The 22,879-nt window shown below is 43.5% G+C and overlaps 2 long non-coding RNA genes across 2 annotated transcripts in view; both read right to left on the reverse strand.

The window, feature by feature from the left end:
* LOC143805175 (uncharacterized) overlaps positions 1–4,058 on the reverse strand; it is a 33,662-nt gene extending 29,604 nt beyond the window's left edge. The window contains exon 1 of the long non-coding RNA XR_013221197.1: positions 3,975–4,058. This is a non-coding gene — a long non-coding RNA (uncharacterized LOC143805175). The remainder of the gene's footprint in view (positions 1–3,974) is intronic.
* Positions 4,059–13,332: 9,274 nt separating this feature from the next.
* LOC143768718 (uncharacterized) lies at positions 13,333–17,895 on the reverse strand. Its single transcript, XR_013213999.1, has 4 exons — positions 17,778–17,895; positions 15,971–16,084; positions 13,687–14,363; positions 13,333–13,347 (listed from the first exon to the last, which is right to left on the reverse strand). It is a non-coding gene; the product is annotated as an uncharacterized LOC143768718 (long non-coding RNA).
* Positions 17,896–22,879: the final 4,984 nt, after the last annotated feature.

Genomic DNA, 22,879 nt, shown 5'->3' on the forward strand with positions numbered 1-22,879 from the left:
CTTTTTCCCTTCCCCATGATCCATTTGGAAGTGTCTGGATCATACTTCCAATTCTCCTCTTTAGCTGTTTTTGAGACCTCTATCATACAATGTATGATTTCTTCCCACCCATTGTCTTTGATAATTCCACCTCGTTCTTTACTCAGTCTTTCCCATTCTGTACTGAACATAAGTGCTTCTGAAATTCCCAATTTTCCTCTTACCCTTCTAATCTGCCTTCTGACTGTCTTTCCACATCTTTCCTGTATGATATCTGCTGCTTCCACTTGTCCTAAGACAGTTTTGGTCTGTTTATTTCCCATTTTTCTTTTCAATATTAGCTATGACTACCCTAGGTGACGTTTGGACAATCACTTACTCTATGGTGATGTCTCGTTGCCTTCTCTCCTAGGGAGCTAAAATATTGAAGGGCTTGTCTGCTCCGTTTCTTCTAATATGCAGGACGTACTTAAGTGCTATTATGCACACAAACAGACCCATCAACACCATACAGATCACAAAACTTTCTGTGTCAGTTAGCATACTTGTCCCAGGCTCATGAAAACCCGCGTCCTGGGCTCATTCTATCAAACCTTATCCAGAAATGAAGGAAGTTAAGCACTTAATTAATAGTCAAGCATGGGCGGAGGTCTCCCAGAAGGACGCAACCACATGACCCAGTTAGGCTGACTTCCGTGTATAAGGCTTATACCCCAACTATTTCGGCTTATTTTTCTACGCACTTTTGCTCTTCTTTCACAACATACCACAACCTTCACACTGTTCACACACTGCCAGGGACAGGACTCATAAGTCTATACAATATGGTAACCCGAGTTTTATAGGTATCTACTCACTACTAGACTAACCCAGCGTGACACGGCTCATAGAGATCTTTCGGATAATACAGGGCAGATAAAAGAGAACTAATAATGTCTCTTACCTGGCCAGGTTTTTCAGTTCATTTGCCGTCCATTATCCCAGATCTCCGTTGTCCGTATCCGCAGGTAAATCTCGAGCAAATACTCTTATCTCAGGTCCCTGTTCGATGCGCCAAAGAAATGTTAAGTCCTTCTCAGTCCCTGGCTTACTGGAGGTAAGCTTCCAGGTAAATGACACGCAAACAAAGTATTGTGTGATCATATACAGGGGAAGCTCAGGAGCGCGTCTGACTCTCTGGGCTTTACCCCTCCTTTATATAGAAAAAAACATACATTTACAGACATGCGTACAAGCGCTCATTATTTCACATTCTCTTACAAAGCTTATCTATACTGTGAAATTTACAACCTCTAGTATGTAGGTAAAAGGCTATAATAACAGAAGGAATGCGTGCATAAAAAGGAAATGTCAACTTGCTCAAGTTTCTTGATATGAGCCAGATGTTTCAGGAGAAAGATACAATGGATTCTTTCAGTCTAATCTCTACAATATATAGTATGTACGCATATGTACAGCATATATACTGTGCATATGCATATATGTAGAATGTATGTGTATATATGTAGTGTGCATATGTATATAGAGTATATATGTTGTGTATTTAAATATATGTATATACCGTGGGTATGGAAAGTATTCAGACCCCTTTAAATTTTTCACTCTTTGTTTCATTGCAGCCCTTTGGTAAATTCAAAAAAGTTCTTTTTTCACATTAATTTACTCTCTGCACCCCATCTTGACGGAAAAAAAAACAGAAATGTAGTAATTTTTGTAAATGTAATAAAAAAGAAGAACTGAAATATCACATGGTCATAAGTATTCAGACCCTTTGCTCAGATACTCATATTTAAGTCACATGTTGTCCATTTCCTTGTGATTCTCCTTGAGATGGTTCTTCTCCTTCATTGGAGTCCAACTGTGTTTAATTAAACTGATAGGACTTGATTTGGAAAGGCACATACCTGTCTATATAAGACCTCACAGCTCACAGTGCATGTCAGACCAAATGAGAATCATGAGGTCAAAGGAACTGGCCAAGGAGCTCAGAGACAGAATTGGGGCAAGGCACACAACTGGCCAAGGTTACAACAGAATTTCTGCCAAGGTTTCTAAAAGCACAAGAGCCTCCATAATGCTAAAATTGAAGAAGTTTGGGAGCACCAGAAGTCTTCCTAGACCTGTCCGTCCAGCCAAACTGAGCAATCGTGGGAGAAGAGCCTTGGTGAGAGAGGTAAAGAAGAACCCCAAGATCACTGTGGCTGAGCTCCAGAAATGCAGTATGGAGATGGGTGAAAGCTCCACAAAGTCAACTATCACTGCAGCCCTCCAACAGTCGGGCATTTATGGCAGAGTGGCCCGACGGAAGCCTCTCCTCAGTGCAAGACATATGAAAGCCCGTATAGAGTTTGATTAAAAAAAAAAACACATGAAGGACTCCCAGACTATGAGAAATAAGATTCTCTGGACTGATGAGACGAAGATAGACCTCTTTGGTGATAATTCTAAGCGGTATGTGTGGAGAAAACAGGCACTGCTCATCACCTGCCCAATACAATCCCAACAGTGATACATGGTGGTGACAGCATCATGCTATGAGGATGTTTTTCAGCTGCAGGGACAGGATGACTGATTGTCATTGAAGGAAACATGAATGCGGCCAAGATCAGAGATATCCTGGATGAAAACCTCTTCCAGAGGGCTCTGGACCTCAGACTTGGCTGAAGGTTCATGTTCTAACAAGACAATGACCACACAGCTAAAATAATAATGGAGTGGCTTCAGAACAACTCTGTGACCATTCTTGACTGACCCAGAAAGAGCCCTGACTTTAACCCAATTTAGCATCTCTGGAGAGACCTGAAAATGTCTGTCCACCAACTTTCACCATCCAACCTGACAGAACTGGAGAGGATCTGCAAGGAAGAATGATAGAAGATCCCCAAATCCAGGTGTGAAAAACTTGTTGCATCATTCCCAAGAAGACTCATGGCTGTACTAGCTCAATAGGGTGCTTCTACTCAATACTGAGCAAAGGGTCTGAATACTTATGACTATGTGATATTTCAGTTTTTCTTTTTTAATAAATTTGCAAAAATTTCTAGATTTCTGTTTTTTTTCAGTCAAGATGGGGTGCAGAGTGCACATTAATGAGAGAATTGGGGAACTTTTTTGAATTTACCAAATGGCTGAAATGAAGCAAAGAGTGAAAAATTTAAAGGGGTATGAATACTTTCCGAACCCATTGTAGTGCCCTTCGGTGAAATGAACACTATGATTGCATCACTCCTACCATATGACAATATTTATGCATCCTTTAACAATCAGCAGCAATCAATCATCAGTGGGGCAGATTGTTGTATTATCCTAAACCTCTCCGCATTTCCCTATCTGCTGAAATCTCCTAATATTAGCAAGTACGGTAATTATTTGAACATTTTGCATCTTGAAATATATAACATTGCAGATGCAAATTGATGTAACATTATTGTTTTAAAACCATATCATTCCCTTTATATTTTCTGTGCAATAGTCTGATCAATAAAACATGATAGAAAATGTTTGCAATGAAAATAATCAAATATATATAAAGCAGTCAGTAATTAATATTCCAGTAATAATGTCCCTTCCAGATCCCCCCCCCCATATTAAAGGGACTCTGTCACCTGAATTTGGAGGGAACAATTTTCAGCCATAGGGGCGGGGTTTTCGGGTGTTTGATTCACCCTTTCCTTACCCGCTGGCTGCATGCTGGCTGCAATATTGGATTGAAGTTCATTCTCTGTCCTCCATAGTACATGCCTGCGTAAGGCAAGATTGCCTTGTGCAGGCATGTACTATGGAGGACAGAGAATGAACTTCAATCCAATATTGTAGCCAGCATGCAGCCAGCGGGTAAGGAAAGGGTGAATCAAACACCCGAAAACCCCGCCCCTATGGCTGAAAATTGTTCCCTCCAAATTCAGGTGACAGAGTCCCTTTAAGGCCCAATCATACATCCACCACACACATCCCCTGTTAGTAGTCACAGCAATGTCTGGCCTCAGCATTCTTACTTGGTCTTCTTATGTAATATCCCGATATTGGGGTTATTAGCGCAATGAGCAGGAAGGACAGCAGCAGGCATCCCGGAGACTTCATGTTGTGTCTTTGCTGTGCTGGCACCGCCCGGTTGATTTTATCTTCTTCTTCATGTAATAAACAAGGGTGTTGCCTAATGAAGGAGATGTAGCTTCATCGCTTGCTTGCACAACTCTCTTGATTAATACATCATTTCATGAATTTGCATAATAACATATCAGGTATATATTGGGAAGAATCCTTGCACGAATGGGGACATTGGATGGGCAGAATAGGCAGCTGCATAGGACACACATCCATCAGAAGCTCCCCGGTCCTATCCTGCCTCACTTGAAAGAAAACAACAATAAAAGCATACTGATACACATTTTAGTATCTTTTAAGAAATGGTTTTTCATTTGGATAAGACCCTACTTGCACTTTTTCCTCGCTCTCAGCTTCTACTATTACACTGCTCACATGTAGCTCCTTAATATCAGGAGCCGTAAGAAAGGTGGTATCAAGCAGTGTTGACTACATCTTGCACATAAGGGGGAACTATGGTGCGGCATTATGGAGGAGCTTTCTCTGGAACCATAATGAGGATTTGGGACTTGAACTAATTGGGAGCGGGGGCTATCAAAAATGGGGGTGACTGAGTCTAGTAGTCATGAGGACATTCTGACACATCACTGGTACTGTTAAGGGAGCGTCATGGCTGATACTCATTGAAGGGGGGCACTGTGCGTTTTACTCTAATGCTCTTATTAGGGCACTGCACCATTGTGAAGTTACTGTAGACTGCACTGTAATAATGATGGCACTATAAAGGGTCACCATTGCTGACATTAATCAAGTGGATACTGATGGTTGCACTTTTTGGATGTAGGACACTGCTTGGTGCCTCTATGTGAACCTTCTTACTCTACTTTCTCATTTATCTTATACTACTCTTATCTTTTATAGGATGTATTGCTCTGATAATGAGGTCTCTTGACTATCAGTCTTATGGGGCACTGTGGCAGTACTCTGAGAATTTACTGGTTATCACCTAGTTTGAAAGTATCTTGATTGGCACTACTATGGGACACTTGTGGTTGTTACTATAACATTTACTGTGTGGTTTTGCTGTAGTTTGTGAATCTTAACTCACTTGATGTTAGTGTTTCATCGACGGTTGGGATTTGGGGATGAAGTTCACTTTAACATTGTTCAGAACCAGAGTGGAGACAAAGTGGCCCCCAATATCCCCTAGAGTCTAAGGTCAGAGGTGTATCTAGCCTTTCCTGCACCCAGGGCAAAGGATCAGTTTGGCGACCCCCCCTCTTCCCCATTTGAACCTTAACTCTATTGAAACATAATGTCCAGATTTGTGCCCCCATAATGTCTTGATTTGTGCCCCCATAATGTCCGGATTTGTGCCCCCATAACGTCCAGATTTGTGCCCCCATAATGTCCAGATTTGTGCCCCCATAATGTCCAGATTTGTGCCCCCATAATGTCCTCATTGGTGCCCCCATACTGTCCTGATTTGTGCTCCCATATAATGTCAAGATTTCTGCCCCCATCCCCCCCATATCACATGTTCCTCAGTCTTTCATCCAGCCCCTGGTTTTGCTTCAGTCCTCAGTCACAAGTGTGACACATACCGTTGCTTTGCCCCTGCCGCTGCTCCCGACCCTCCCTATCATGCTTGCAGGCTCCATTTAGCCGACCCCACCAACCAGCCAGCCCCCTTAAATTTCAAACATTATCATTCTGACTGATTCTCTGTTAAGTTCGGTCAGAGTCTTCAGACTTCAGCTCCATTACCCGGTCCCCGCAGCCGTGGTCTGGAGCACTTACCACCGGCACCGTCCAACAGTGCACTCTACACCCGAACACCGGCGCAATGCAGCAGCAGCCTGTCACAGTCACGCTCAGTGACGTCAGCCGCTGCTGGCGCTTCCCTGATATGGAAGTGCCAGCGGCGGACAGCGCCTCTCAGCGGTCGTCAGGGGCTAGTGCTTAAACTGGCTGAGAAGGGACTCATCTCACACAGATTCACAGTGACAAGGCAAGCGGCAAGCGAAGGGTATTACTAGTGACAGCGGCGCCGCCGCGGCTTCGCTGTACACCTTGGGATTCGACGAGGACGTGCAGCACTTTCTCTGAGCCGGCTGTCAATTTGACAGCCGGCTCAGAGAACAGGATTATCTCAGACTGTGGGGGTGGCAGATGCCACCGACGAGGAGCCTCCTTGGACCTCCGCATCATCAAGCGGCCTGCTGACGCCCCCCTGTCGGCTGCGCCCGGGGCACATGCCCCGGCTGCCCCCCCCCAGGATACGCCACTGTCTGAGGTAAATAAATGTGGCTCTTGTCTTGATCTGTGATTGGATGGATGGAACTGCTGTGCCATCTTAGAGACTTCTTGTAGTTTTTATTTCGATTATATAAAGAAGATATCTTCAGTTTGGTCATTTTTTCTTTAAGTATAAGAATGCAGCGCCCCAGAGTCCTGGTCGTTGCAGTAACGTCGCTCTGCCACTAAGGGGAGTAATGTTACGTCTGATTGCACTAAAAGAGTTCACCTGATCAGGTAACACACACTACACTTCACACTCCGGCCACCAGGGGGGGGTGGTTCTATTTAGTAGGCCACTCCTCACACTCTGGTAAAACTGGGGGTTGGACAGGAAGACAGAGAGTGAGAAGTAACTGGGGAGAGCTGGAGAGAGGACCTGTCAGGGATGGGATCCTGGCAGACTCCTTAGAGCAGAGCAAACCAGTGAGCAACGGGAATACAGTTAAGAGGCATTAGGACCAGAAGGAGTCGTGCTGTTAGACCGAGGCAACATCCTTCTGAGGCGCAGCAGTCGGTGGCCGGAACGCCGAGCAAGTAAGAGACTCTAAGCCATACTGCAAACCACGGCCGGACAGCCAATTATAGGTTGTCTGTCTCACACAAATCACCTAAGCAGACAACGGAGGCAGCTGTGGGAGAGGGGCGACTCTAGGGTCCCGGAAGAACTCCAGGCCTACCCTGTCATACGGGTGCGTCCTACCACACCATCTGGGGTACGGAGAGAACGAACATCAGAGACAGACAGAACCAGTTGTGAGGACTATCCCGGGAGCTCAGTAGGGAAGGACTACAACACACAGGAGCTAGAAGGTAGACACTGATTCCCACCTGTTAAGGGAACTCCGGATGTGCTTTCGGACCGGCCGGTCTCAGACAGCCCTGTTGACAGCGTATTCCGGACTGAGGACCCTGAATTCATCAGTAAAGAGACTGCACCCCTGTGTCCTTGTGATTGATCGCGTCCTGCACCATAACATCATCACTATTCCCTCCACCTATTATTGGGCGCCCCCACGGCAGGGCCACGGACCAGGCCTAGCCACCGTGACAACCGCCAGAGCAGAGACTCAGAGGCCCGGTACCGGGTACCCCTCGGCCCTGCGGCAGTGGGGGGCGCTGCAAGAATATTCTTTATTTGGAAGATGGGGTATTTGTTTTAGATCCATTCAATATATCAATATATAAAAAAAAGTTGCACTCTGTAGTGCTAAAGCATGTCAATATGAAATATATGAAATATGAATAGCAATACTGCTCTGGATAATAAGGAAAAATTAAGACACTTAGCACATAATTTGGCCAATTCATGCATGCCCAGCAACCAACTACAAGGTGGTCTCACGCTGCTGGGACCCTATGTGTCTAGAGTGAATACCACTCTTAGACATAAGTTTCAGTTCCTGGGTGAATACGAATACCTCTCTCAGAAAAGGGTAGGTAGGCTCCTGCTGTAATTAAGATCACCACATGTTGAAGGGCTGAGTGCTTGGTCAGAGAGCTAATATACAAATAACAATAGACTGACTGGCACCTCCAAGCTAATGTGAATAGGTGCATACTAGGAGCAGCTACCTCCATATAAAATATACAGTGGGTACAGAAAGTATTCAGACCCCTTTAAATTTTTTACTCTTTGTTTCATTGCAGCCGTTTGGTAAATTCAATTTTTTTCTCATTAGTGTACACTCTGCACCCCATCTTGACTGAAAAAAAACCCAGAAATGTAGTAATTTTTGCAAATTTTTTAAAAAGGAAACACTGAAATATCACGTGGTCATAAGCATTCAGACCCTTTGCTCAGTATTGAGTAGAAGCACCTTTTGAGCTAGTACAGCCATGAGTCTTCTTGGGAATGATGCAACAAGTTTTTCACACCTAGATTTGGGGATCCTCTGCCATTCTTCCATGCAGATCCTCCCCAGTTCCATCAGGTTGGATGGTGAACGTTGGTGGACAGCCATTTTTAGGTCTCTCTAGAGACACTCAATTGAGTTTAGGTCAGGGCTCTGGCTGGGTCAGACAAGAATTTTCACAGAGTTGTTCTGAAGCCACTCCTTTGTTATGTTAGCTGTGTGCTTATGGTCATTGTCGTGTTGGAAGGTGAACCTCCGGCCAAGTCTGAGGTCCAGAGCATTCTGGAAGAGGTTTTCATCCAGGATATGTAAGTACTTGGCCGCATTCATGTTTCCAGCAATGACAATCAGTTATCCTGTCCATGCAGCTGAAAAACATCCCCATAGCATGATGCCGCCACCACCATGTTTCACTGTTGGGATTGTATTGGGCAGGTGATGAGCAGTGCCTGGTTTTCCCCACACATACCGCTTAGATTTATCACCAAAAGGTCTATCTTTATCTCATCAGTACAGAGAATCTTATTTCTCATAGTCTAGGAGTCCTTCTTGTGTTTTTTAGCAAATTCTATGCGGGCTTTCATATGTCTTGCACTGAGGAGAGGCTTCCATTGGGCCACTCTGCCATAAAGGCCCAACTGGTGGAGGACTGCAGTGACAGTTGACTTTGTGGAACTTTCTCCTATCTCTCTACTGCATTTCTGGAATTCAGCCACAGTGATCTTGGGGTTCTTCTTTACCTCTCTTACCAAGGCTCTTCTCCCTCGATTGCTCAGTTTGGATGGACAGCCAGGTCTAGGAAGACTTCTGGCGGACCCAAACTTGTTATATTTAAGCATTATAGAGGCCACTGTGCTCTTAGGAACCTTGAGTACTGCAGAAATTATGTTGTAACCTTGGCCAGACCTGTGCCTTGCCACAATTCTGTCTCTGAGCTCCATGGCCACTTCCTTTGACTTTATGATTCTCATTTGGTCTGACATGCACTATGAGTTGTGAGTAGTGTTGAGCGATACCGTCCGATACTTGAAAGTATCGGTATCGGAAAGTATCGGCCGATACCGGCAAAGTATCGGATCTAATCCGATACCGATACCCGATACCAATACAAGTCAATGGGACTCAAGTATTGGAAGGTATCCCTGATGGTTCCCAGGGTCTGAAGGAGAGGAAACTCTCCTTCAGGCCCTGGGAACCATATTAATGTGTAAAATAAAGAATTAAAATAAAAAATATTGATATACTCACCTCTCCGACGCAGCCTGGACATCACCGCTGGTAACCGGCAGCCTGCTTTGTTTAAAATGAGCGCTTTCAGTACCTTCCATGACGTCACGGCTTCTGATTGGTCGCGTGCCGCTCATGTGACCGCCACGCGACCAATCAGAAGCCGTGACGTCATCCCTCAGGTCCTAAATTCCTAGAAGGGAATTTAGGACCTGAGGGATGACGTCGCGGCTTGTGATTGGTCGCGTGGCGGTCACATGAGCGGCACGTGACCAATCAGAAGCCGTGACGTCATGGAAGGTACTGAACGCGCTCATTTTAAACAAAGCAGGCTGCTGGTTACCAGCGGTGATGTCCAGGCTGCGTCGGAGAGGTGAGTATATCAATATTTTTTATTTTAATTCTTTATTTTACACATTAATATGGTCCCGATACCGATTCCCGATACAACAGAAGTATCGGATCTCGGTATCGGAATTCCGATACAGCAAGTATCGGCCGATACCCGATCCTTGCGGTATCAGAATGCTCAACACTAGTTGTGAGGTCTTATATAGATAGGTGTGTGCCTTTCCAAATCAAGTCCGATCAGTTTAGTTTAACACTACTGGACTCAAATGAAGGAGTAGAACCATCTCAAGGAGGATAACAAGGAAATAGACAGCATGTGACTTAAATATGAGTGTCTGAGAAAAGGGTCTGAATACTTGTGACCATGTGATCTCAGTTTTTCTTTTTTATTAAATTTGCAAAAATGTCTAGATTTCTGTTTTTTTTTCAGTTAAGATGGGTACATGAGTGTACATTTATGAGAAACAAATGAACTTTTTTGAATTTACCAAATGGCGGCAATGAAACAAAGAGTGAAAAATTTAAAGGGAACTGAATACTTTCCATACCCACTGTACAAAAAAAATTGCACTCTGTCATTCTAAAGCATGTAGACATGGAATATATGAAATATGAATAGCAATACTGCTCCTTGTAATTGGAAAAAATTTAGACGCTTAGCACATAATTTGGCCAATTCATGCATGCCCCGCAACCGACAAGGTGGTCTCACGCTCCTGAGACCCTATGTGTCTAGTGTGAATACCTCTCTTAGTCTGAAGTCTGAATTCATCTGACATTTCATCTTCAGTTTCCAAAATATTAGCAAACATATAGCGGTTATCTATTTGAGGAATATGCCAACCTTTTGTATTTCATGGTATGCCACATCGTGAAGGGGCATCAAGTACATGTAAGACCATCCATGGCCTGTCCCCTACATACAGTACATCTCTGATCTACTCTTCCGATACCTCCTGTGACAAAGTCACTGATAAAGTACTGGAGGGGAGATACAGTGGGGCAAAAAAGTATTTAGTCAGTCAGCAATAGTGCAAGTTCCACCACTTAAAAAGATGAGAGGCGTCTGTAATTTACATCATAGGTAGACCTCAACTATGGGAGACAAACTGAGAAAAAAAAATCCAGAAAATCACATTGTCTGTTTTTTTAACATTTTATTTGCATATTATGGTGGAAAATAAGTATTTGGTCAGAAACAAACAATCAAGATTTCTGGCTCTCACAGACCTGTAACTTCTTCTTTAAGAGTCTCCTCTTTCCTCCACTCATTACCTGTAGTAATGGCACCTGTTTAAACTTGTTATCAGTATAAAAATACACCTGTGCACACCCTCAAACAGTCTGACTCCAAACTCCACTATGGTGAAGACCAAAGAGCTGTCAAAGGACACCAGAAACAAAATTGTAGCCCTGCACCAGGCTGGGAAGACTGAATCTGCAATAGCCAACCAGCTTGGAGTGAAGAAATCAACAGTGGGAGCAATAATTAGAAAATGGAAGACATTCAAGACCACTGATAATCTCCCTCGATCTGGGGCTCCACGCAAAATCCCACCCCGTGGGGTCAGAATGATCACAAGAACGGTGAGCAAAAATCCCAGAACCACGCGGGGGGACCTAGTGAATGAACTGCAGAGAGCTGGGACAAATGTAACAAGGCCTACCATAAGTAACACACTACGCCACCATGGACTCAGATCCTGCAGTGCCAGACGTGTCCCACTGCTTAAGCCAGTACATGTCCGGGCCCGTCTGAAGTTTGCTAGAGAGCATTTGGATGATCCAGAGGAGTTTTGGGAGAATGTCCTATGGTCTGATGAAACCAAACTGGAACTGTTTGGTAGAAACACAACTTGTCGTGTTTGGAGGAAAAAGAATACTGAGTTGCATCCATCAAACACCATACCTACTGTAAAGCATGGTGGTGGGAACATCATGCTTTGTGCTGTTTCTCTGCAAAGGGGCCAGGACGACTGATCCGGGTACATGAAAGAATGAATGGGGCCATGTATCGTGAGATTTTGAGTGCAAACCTCCTTCCATCAGCAAGGGCATTGAAGATGAAACGTGGCTGGGTCTTTCAACATGACAATGATCCAAAGCACACCGCCAGGGCAACGAAGGAGTGGCTTCGTAAGAAGCATTTCAAGGTCCTGGAGTGGCCTAGCCAGTCTCCAAATCTCAACCCTATAGAAAACCTTTGGAGGGAGTTGAAAGTCCGTGTTGCCAAGCGAAAAGCCAAAAACATCACTGCTCTAGAGGAGATCTGCATGGAGGAATGGGTCAACATACCAACAACAGTGTGTGGCAACCTTGTGAAGACTTACAGAAAACGTTTGACCTCTGTCATTGCCAACAAAGGATATATTACAAAGTATTGAGATGAAATTTTGTTTCTGACCAAATACTTATTTTCAACCATAATATGCAAATAAAATGTTAAAAAAACAGACAATGTGATTTTCTGGATTTTTTTTTCTCAGTTTGTCTCCCATAGTTGAGGTCTACCTATGATGTAAATTACAGACGCCTCTCATCTTTTTAAGTGGTGGAACTTGCACTATTGCTGACTGACTAAATACTTTTTTGCCCCACTGTATGCATCACTTAGGTTATAAGCTTCAGTGGTATGAATTTAGGAAAATGCTCCAGCACACTTAGTGCTGAGAGGGGTTAATTGTTCATTATTAGGACTAGGTTTAGTGAACAGATGATGAGTGGGTGGGAGGCTGAGGACAAATATACAACCTTCTGGCTCATTCAGATGGAAGATGGAGATGGAAGCTCCAGAGTTGTGTTTGAGGATAACAAAAGTTGAACTTTTCTTTAGCTGTTTCTTGAATGGGTGAATCCCCGCAGCAACACGGACTGCGCCATTTGTTTTATTTTGCTTTCCGTCAGGCCAGAAAATCCATGTTTATGCTGCTAACCCTGCCCTGGTTTATGCTGTACCGCAATAAACTAGTGAAAAATGTAAGGAGAAAGCGCTCCTGTGTCTACCTCTATCAGCAGCCAAGTATTCCAATCTACCACACCTCCTACACGTAATCTTCATTCCTCCTAGACATCCTTCTTCACTCTCCACTTGTCTTCTATCCCAATATTGTCTCAATGCTTTCTCCAGAGCATCCTCTATATTGTGGAAGACACTACCTTAGTACATCAGATTGTTTACCATGATTGAAGCTTTTAAACATAACCCAAAAAACATAATCTCTTTAGAACGATCTAAAGCCTTTCATAACACTCCTCCCACTTCATTACTGCCTGAGTTGGTTCAATCCCTGACCTACTGTCTCCTTCTCTATGTCTTGTAATATGTAAGCCCTGCAGGGCAAGTCCCCTCTCCTTCTGTACCATGACAGAAGTTTTTACACCAAAAGACTTTCCCCAGGCTATGACTTCACACAATAAACATGTTAATGTAAGGAATCAACTTTTATTCCCTCCCAACTAAACAGATTTTAGTTCACCAATGAGAAATTTTTAGAAATGGTCTATGCTACAAGCCATGTTATAAGGCAGACTAAAAAAGATGTTTAAAGGGTTTCTTGTGAAACATCACTTTTTCACCAGTTTCCTGCTATACCTCCAGGGCCGGACTGGCCATCTGGCAACTCTGGCAAATGCCAGAAGGGCCTGTCTGGTTGTGGGCTGCCTTGTCGGCTACATTGTTAACAGAATCGGTGTTCTCAACATACCCATACTGTTGAGAGTTGTGATGGAGCACAAAGTTGCTGACTCCATCACTTACCCTAGAAGGCCACGGGTATCATTAGAAATATTGGTCTTGTAGAAAATTTCCCTTTCCTCCATCCAGGATAATATTAGTAATACATTCCATATTGTTCATGGGGACGGGGACAACATGGGCCTGTGTGATTTCTAATGCCAGGACTGAATTTCAGCCCAGTCCGTACCTGTATACCTCCATGTACTGACCTAGCCGGTGGATCAGAGTCCTGATAATCAGTCCACCCATCTCGAAAGGCAACACCTTAAAGTAATAAGAATTTATGTAAATTCTTGTAAAAACTGTTGCACGTCTAACCTTAGGTTCTCATGTTTAATTTTTTCACATTTTTGCATTTTGTTGATTTGTCCTTTAATAGGTGGTCCCAGAATTTACCGCAATTATCGTAAATAAATGTTTGGAACTGAGCATGTCAGCAAGTTTATTTGTACAAATGAATACAGAGTATCCAGATATTTTCCTAAATGTAGAAAAATTACATTTGTTTATTTAATATATCGATAGGGCCTGTGTATTTTTTTTTTTAAATGTTTAAAATTTTCTAGATAAAAAGGAAACTACAATGCTATTTTTAGATATTAAATGTTTTTTTGCGGAACATAAAAATATTTCAGTGATACAATTTTTCATTTTTATGTATTTAATACTTTTTTTAAATTATTCAAAATAAGCTTATTTCTTTTTCTTCCCAAAAAATCCTCCAAATTGTCCTCCATATTGTCCATATTGTCCCCCAGATTGTCCATATTGTCCACTAGATTGTCCACATCTGCCGCTAGAACATCCGCTGTTTGACTGTCCACATGGTCCTCCTCCGCATGAAAATAAATTTTCGAAGAAACTGAAAAATTCTTGGGAAAAAAAGAAGACGGAAATTAAAGAAGAGAACAATTGAGTTGGTCTACTACTTTCAATCCAGGAACTCTAACATGATGGATTAGTACAGTCCTCTACTTGTGTATACATATGGCAAAGAAATCCTCCAACCCAACTCTAATCCATTATCCAAACAAACAGAAAAAAATAAAAAAAGGTTGTCTAAAATTAAATGCTTAGAGACATTGAACTCCTCTTTTAAACATGTTTTTTTTAACTCCACTAGTTTCCAAGCCACTTATAAAGCAAGCCTCAGACTGAATTCCCTGTCTCAATATATGCACTTAGGAATGCCAGAGAGCAATTAACACCTCCTAACTAGGCAAACAGTAAACTTGTCTATAATATATCAATCATTAGGGCACATGTCAAACATAATTATATATGGGTTCTCCGCCAACCACACTCTGCTCTACACTGATGAGTGGTAAACACCCCCAAACAGGCTGTCTGTAGCAGAGTTTTGGGCCTAACTTTTATCCAAGGCTCATTAAAGGCTTGGCATTGACTTAACCACTTAGTGACAGAGCCAAATTTAAAAAATCTGACCAGTGTCACTTTATGTGGTAATAACTCTGGAACGCTTCGACAAATTCCAGTGACTTTGAGACTGTTTTTTCATGAAAAAACAAAAAGAACCTTATATCATAATGATATTGTAGATAAAACTTAACATTTTATTAGTCACTTTAAAACCATAGACAGAATCAACATACAGACAACCGTGCTGAACTAACATAACCCTCACACTTTTAACCTGATTGGAACTGCCAGTCAGTGGAGGTTGGCACCCTACAGATAGAAAGAGATAGGTGCACCAAAGTAGGGCTCTGATGTCACAACATGTGTCACTTGTGGCCTAGTCAAAGGTTCGGATGGAGTACATCATGGCATCTGAAATTTTTAACGTGCAGGGTCTAGAGAAGATGAAGATGGTGGAAGAAGGATGTTGCTCATTGTGACGAAGGAAAGAAGAGCCCCCGTGAGCTTCACAGAGGACTGCATTGGGGACTAGTGATCAGCAATATGAGTACTAATTTTACATTCACCCTCCATTTATTATGTTCTAGTGTCTAAAGGGACCTTGGAGCTTAATTGGGATCATTCAATTTACATTGATTAACTTTGATGAAAATCAAATTTCCTGAACAAATTTGACCAAACTGCTGAATTTGAATTAGTAGAGTCACTTATCACTAGTAGTTACCTCTCCTAAGTGGTTATTACAAGATAGGTTATTTCATTTTGTGTAGAGCTAATATGCATAGTGCTGTAGAACAATCGATGCCATTATGTCAAAAGGCTCACTAGAGGAGCACACCAGCAGAGTCCTGTCTTCTGGAAAAAGCCAAGCTCTGAGCTCTGAGGAGCATTGTTGTTGGGAATGGTGGAAGCCCCAGCAGTTGGACATCAGCTGTCAGGATAGGGGATAACTTTTAAAGGTTGGAATAACCCTTTATAATTTGATTTCAACACCGAGAGGAAATTTATCTAACCCTCTTACTTTGAACTATAAAAAAATAAAAAATAAAAAACACATTTACAAATCACAAAAAGATTTAAGTAGAAGATTAGCACTTACTATTAATACATCGTAGACCACATCCACTACTACAACAACTCCCTGTGCTTCCGCATTGAGAATCTGACGTGCAAGAAGGTAGATTCTGACAGCTGTTCACAACCGTAGGACATTCTGCAACAGAAAGAAAAATGTTGTATTCTATGGTTGCACATCAATTTGTGCATGTGTTTGCATCTTTGTGGGTGAGAAGTAAAATGTTTAAAGCATTCTTTGTTGATACATGCCACACTTGCCTACTCTACTGGGAATGTCCAGTAGGCTCAAAATCTCCTGCAACTCCTAAAAGAGTCATTAAATCTCCTGTGCCCAACCGTTACCTTCTGGAAATCAGATTCAGATTCTAGAAAGGTTTCTTGTGCCTCAACACCTTATTGAGATGGAACCAAGATGTGGAGGGGGTAGAGAATTATGGAGTGGCATGACTACAACCCATAACTTTCTGATGAAAGCCTCCAACATATGTCAAATATGATGCTTTTCACTCAGATGTTATTGTTGACTATTTCAAAAATACATTTTGGACTTTTTAGATCAAGGCACTCAAAATTCTGAAACCTGGAACCAAAGTTTCAGTCTTTATCGATTAATATTGTTGAACATTGGATAGATTTTAAAATAGTGTCTTGTTACACCCTGGAGAGTGGGACCTATTTCCCTATGAAGACATATGTTCTGTTAAGCCTCTACTGCTATCTACTGCCCTTGTTAATACTTAAATTTCTTTCCACATTCAGGGCAACTTACCTAGTTTTTGGGAACCTAAGGGACACAAGAACTTTGCTAAACTCTATTGCCATGCCAAGCAATTTACTGCAATGACCATCTGATAAGATGTCATCATTGACCACCATTTGTTATGGTGTTGGAAGCAGATCATGGAACCCTGGAGATGAAATCATGGTGGCTTTGGATGAATTCTATCAATATTTCAAGGTTATTAATACAAATTATATGGTTCTTCAAATGGTGGATATTCAAATGTAATCTGTCAATTAGTTTATTATTATCGTGTCAGAGCAGTAGAACCCATGCTAAATAACTTACAGTAATTTTATGAAAAGCACTGCAAGGAAAAAAAAAAGGAAATTACCTAAAGATGGAATAAGGGTGTAAGGCAAAATGACCCAAAGATGGAAGAAAGGTCTCTGGCAGTAGTTGCTTCTACTTTTTGAAAGTGATTAGACAAGGCATCTCAAGTGAAGAACATCAGTATTTGATGATGCTCATGTGACACCAATTCATTAAAATGTTTTTTTGGTAGAAATTTTGATTAAAATGTTTTGATAATTCACAAAATATTTGTGCAACCTGTTTAATATGACATACATATTTAATGCTATAAAACATTTAGTACAATATTTCGGAAAAACACTTTGAATTCATATCTTTATAAAATAAGGAAAGTCCAAAATAGCCTCAAGCTTGTTTATGAGCCGCGTTCTAGTATTGCACTCCTGCCCCCTTCTCAGCACATTGACAAGTGTGGCACTGTTTCTACAGAAAAAAAGATTACATTTTCTATTTTTTTAAAACCTCATACTTTTGTACAATATGCTTTACAATTATATTGTTAGATTATACTATTTTTATATCCAATTACCTATATAAGAAAACTATGACATAGTGCAAGATAAGAGGACGTTATCTGAATATGTCATAGACATGGCATCTGCATATATAATACCTAAGTCTACACATGGCATGTACATATTCCCGTGGGGTCTGTACAGCTGATAAAACACTTGCTATTCATTCTAAGTTACAGACAGATCTGTGAAACAGTGTCTGCTTTCTTGAGTCTTACGTGGTTTTCCGTAAGATAATCCTGATGACGGGGATATTAATGCAACAGCCAAGGATAACAGCAGCAGGTAACCCAATGACGGCATCTTGTCACTTTGCTGTATTGTGACCGACGTGCCGCTTTTATACCTTTTTTATGGGAGAAACAAGGGCGTTGTCCATTGAATCAGCTATAGCTTTCTACTTTCTCATGTGCCTCCCTCGATTATTGCTTAATAACAGGAGTCTGTCTAATAACATAGTACAGATGTAATGGGAGCAGCTATGGACGGTGTTAAAGTAGTTCACATAAATTATGTATCCAGTGTTTTGAAAAGTTTTACACAATTGGTTGTTGCTAAGTAGTAGTAAATCCTGACAACTTTGGGTAAACAAGTCATTGATGCCCTACTCTTAGCAAGGCCTTGTAGACTAGTATTTAGAGCTTTTCATTACAGTTAGGTCAAATTTTGCTATTGGTCTTTGGTCATTCTTTTAGACCAGTCAGGGGCTGATTCATGCTACCTGAGGTTTTGGAGGGATGAATCAGCTGACAAGATCCCTTTAGGCCACATCACTCTGAGATTATTGGGTAGGTGACCAAGATGGGAGAAAGGTAAATCAAGTATTGGGGCATATTTACTGGTGCATTTCCAGTATTTTTGGGCTGCAGATATAGAAATGTTTAGGTGAAAGGCAGACAACATTGAGCACAGGCGTCACATTGACAGTTCTTAGGGTACGTTCACACAGGACTTTTTTGCTGCTTTTTTTTTTGCTGCTTTTTTTTATGCTAATTTAGGTGCGTTATTTTGGTGCGTATTTGGTGCGTTTTTTGGGTACGTTCACACAGGACTTTTTTGCTGCAGATTTTTGCTGCAGTTTTTTGCTGCAGATTTTTGCTGCAGTTTTTTTTTAATGCCAATTTTCAGCTGCTAGGACACCTCACAATGGCTCTTCACACCTCACAATGGCTCTTCACACCTCACAATGGCTCTTCACACCTCACAATGGCTCACAATGGCTCTTCACACCTCACTAACCACACCCCTAAGCTCTTGGCTGTGAGATCCCTTCCTGCTGGCCATGATTTTCTGCACAAAAAACGCAGCAAATAATGCTACATGCGTTTTTGTAGCGTTTTTGCTGCGTTTTTTTCATCACCCATTCAAGTCAATGGGTGAAAAAACGCTGCAAAAACGCAGCAAAAACGCTGAAAGAAGTGACATGCCCTATGTCCAAAAAAAGCAGCAAAGCAGAAAATACTGATCAAACAAAAAACCAACGTGTGTGCATGAGATTTCTGAAATCTCATAGGCTTTACTGGTACTGTAAAAAGCAGCTGAAAATTAGCATAAAAAAAAGCAGCAAAAAAAAGCAGCAAAAAAGTCCTGTGTGAACGTACCCTTAGGGTGCCAGCTGGTGTAGCCAAGATGGGCAGTTTAGAGTTTGTAAGGTGGCAGTTGGACACCTCGTTAACAAGAGGTACTGTATGTGTCCCCGAGGTGCCAAGCCTCTGTGATGTAGGACCCAGAGAAGAAGGATCAAGCACACATAGTTCAGAGAGAAGTTTAACGGGCCCGTATTATGTGTCCCGGTTTTACAAGCAGCTGAAAGAGCTGGGTGGGATCGACTGCTCACATACCTCCAGTAAGGACTTGCAATGTCTGATTTAAGGCAGCTGGGGCTATCTCACGGGGTTCTGTGTGTGTGTGCACGGTGAGGAGGCCTTGTATTTGCTGCTCAGACCCTTCTGGAGTCTGAGAGTTGAGACCTAACATTTAAACGATTGAGCCCATGCTTTATATCGGGGTGGGGAACGTCTGGCCCCCGAGCCGTATACGGCCCGCGCCACTTTGCCTGTCTTTAGCCACGAGCCCTTTAATTCTTCAGAAGTGCATGCGGTTTTTTTGTGTCCCTGTGCTCTAACCATCACTGCCCAGTGGGGAGAATCCTGCGGAGCAGCTCCATGCAGGTAAGGGACAAGTTGTAATCTGGGTGGATGGTGGGATCACAGGCACGGGGGGATTATAATGGAGAGGTGCAGAAGTTTCGGCAGCAAATTGTTTGGAGGTAACGCTGATGATGCGTCTCCTTCTACATTGTCAGTGAGCCTGCACCAGGGAGACTCTCTCCACTGGAACCACCCTGGAGTGGAGCCGCTGCCTCAGCTCCATCCACAGGGGGTGTACCTGTCACTGCTGAGCACCCAGCAATGTGGAGACCACCCATGTACACACAGAGAACTTAGTAGCAGAGCCGAGAGTGTCGCATCCTCCTGTGTGGCTGCAGCATGTGAGCACAGGGTAATCACAGCATGCAGAAAGCAGGGGGGTCTACCTGCAGTCCTACGTGCAGTGTGAGGGGGGCAGGAGACAAACACAGCTCTGCTGTACAGGGCACAACTGCAGGCACCGATTATATCAGGGGGAGCGAGGACACAGGAACATACATACACAACACTGGGCAAATATGCACTCATCACACGTATTCATCACACATCCATACACTACACATCAAACATACATACACTACACACATACACTACAAATCACACATACATGCATTATATACATGTGCTGTACACATACATACACCCATGTGCTGTGTACCTCAGGTCCCGTGTACCCCACATGTGCTGTGTACCTCAGGTCCCGTGTACCACCCATGTGCTGTGTACCTCAGGTCGCGTGTACTCCCCATGTGCTGTGTACCTCAGGTCTCAGGTCCTGTGTACCACCCATGTGCTGTGTACCTCAGGTCCTGTGTACCACCCATGTGCTGTATACCTCTGGTCCCATGTACCACACATGTGCTTTGTACCTCAGGTCCTGTGTACCCTCATATGCTGTATACCTCAGGTCCTGTGTACCACCCATGTGCTGTATACCTCAGGTCCTGTGTACCATCCATGTGCTGAATACCTCAGGTCCCATGTGCCATCCATGTGCTGTATACCTCAGGTCCCGTGTACCACCCATGTGCTGCGTACCTCAGGTCCCGTGTACCCTCATATGCTATGCACCTCAGGTCCCATGCACCCCCATGTGCTGTGTACCTCAGGTCCCATGTACTCCCCATGTGCTGTATATCTCAAGTCCCGTGTACCACCCATGTGCTGTGTACCTCAGTTCCTGTGTACCTCACATATGCTGTGTACCTCAGGTCCTGTGTACCCCACATGTGCTGTGTACCTCAGGTCCCATGTACCACCCATGTGCTGTGTACCTCAGGTCCCATGCACCACCCATGTGCTGTGTACCTCAGGTCCCATGTACCACCCATGTGCTGTGTAACTCAGGCCCCGTGTAACACCCATGTGCTGTGTACCTCAGGTCCTGTGTACCCCACATGTGCTGTGTACCTCAGGTCACATGTGCCACCCATGTGCTGTGTAACTCAGGCCCGTGTACCCCACATGTGCTGTGTACCTCAGGTCCCATGTACCACCTATGTTCTGTATACCTCAGGTCCCGAGTACCACCCATGTGCTGTATACCACCAGCCCCGTGTACCCCCCACTTTCTGAATACTTCAGGTCCCGTGTACCTCACATGTGCTGTGTACCTCAGGTCCCGTGTACCACCCATGTGCTGTGTACCTCAGGTCCTGTGTACCACCCATGTGTTGTGTACCTCAGGTCCCATGTTCCCCACATGTGTTGCGTACTTCAGGTCCTGTGTACCACCCGTGTGCTGTGTACCTCAGGTCCCGTGTTCCCCACATGTGTTGCGTACTTCAGGTCCTGTGTACCACCCATGTGCTGTGTACCTCAGGTCCCGTGTACCACCCATGTGTTGTGTACCTCAGGTCCCGTGTACCCCACATGTGCTGTGTACCTCAGGTCCTGTGTACCACCCATGTGCTGTGTACCTCAGGTCCCATGTACCACCCATGTGCTGTGTACCTCAGGTCCTGTGTACAACCCATGTGTTGTGTACCTCAGGTCCCATGCACCACCCATGTGTTGTGTAACTCAGGTCCCATGCACCACCCATGTGTTGTGTACCTCAGGTCCCGTGTACCACCCATGTGCTGTGTACCTCAGGTGCCGTGTACCACCCATGTGCTGTGTACCTCAGGTCCTGTGTACCACCCATGTGCTGTGTACCTCAGGTCCCATGTACCCCACATGTGCTGTGTACCTCAGGTCCCGTGTACCACCCATGTGCTGCGTACATCAGGTCCCGTGTACCACCCATGTGCTGTGTACCTCAGGTGCCGTGTACCACCCATGTGCTGTGTACCTCAGGTCCCGTGTACCCCACATGTGCTGTGTACTTCAGGTCCCGTGTACTACCCATGTGCTGTGTACCTCAGGTCCCGTGTACCACCCATGTGCTGTGTACCTCAGGTGCCGTGTACCACCCATGTGCTGTGTACCTCAGGTCCCGTGTACCCCACATCTGCTGTGTACTTCAGGTCCCGTGTACCACCCATGTGCTGTGTACCTCAGGTCCCGTGTACCACCCATGTGCTGTGTACCTCAGGTGCCGTGTACCACCCATGTGCTGTTTACCTCAGGTCCCGTGTACCCCACATCTGCTGTGTACTTCAGGTCCCGTGTACCACCCATGTGCTGTGTACCTCAGGTGCCATGTATCCCACATGTACGGTGTACCTCAGGTCCCATGCACCACCCATGTGCTGTGTACCTCAGGTCCCATGTATAGTTGGCTAATGTTTAAGTTATTAATTTTATATGGCCCCTGAGCACTATCATAAAATTACAAATGGCCCTTGGCAGAATAAAGGTTCCCCACCCCTGCTTTATATGGATTAGTTATTTTCCATTTTTGTCCTGTTATATACAGGTCCTTCTCAAAAAATTAGCATATAGTGTTAAATTTCATTATTTACCATAATGTAATGATTACAATTAAACTTTCATATATTATAGATTCATTATCCACCAACTGAAATTTGTCAGGTCTTTTATTGTTTTAATACTGATGATTTTGGCATACAACTCCTGATAACCCAAAAAACCTGTCTCAATAAATTAGCATATTTCACCCGTCCAATCAAATAAAAGTGTTTTTTTAATAACAAACCAAAAAAACAACAAATAATAATGTTCAGTTATGCACTCAATACTTGGTCAGGAATCCTTTGGCAGAAATG

This window comes from Ranitomeya variabilis, chromosome 1 (genome assembly GCF_051348905.1).
Source record: "Ranitomeya variabilis isolate aRanVar5 chromosome 1, aRanVar5.hap1, whole genome shotgun sequence".
NCBI lineage: Eukaryota > Metazoa > Chordata > Amphibia > Anura > Dendrobatidae > Ranitomeya > Ranitomeya variabilis.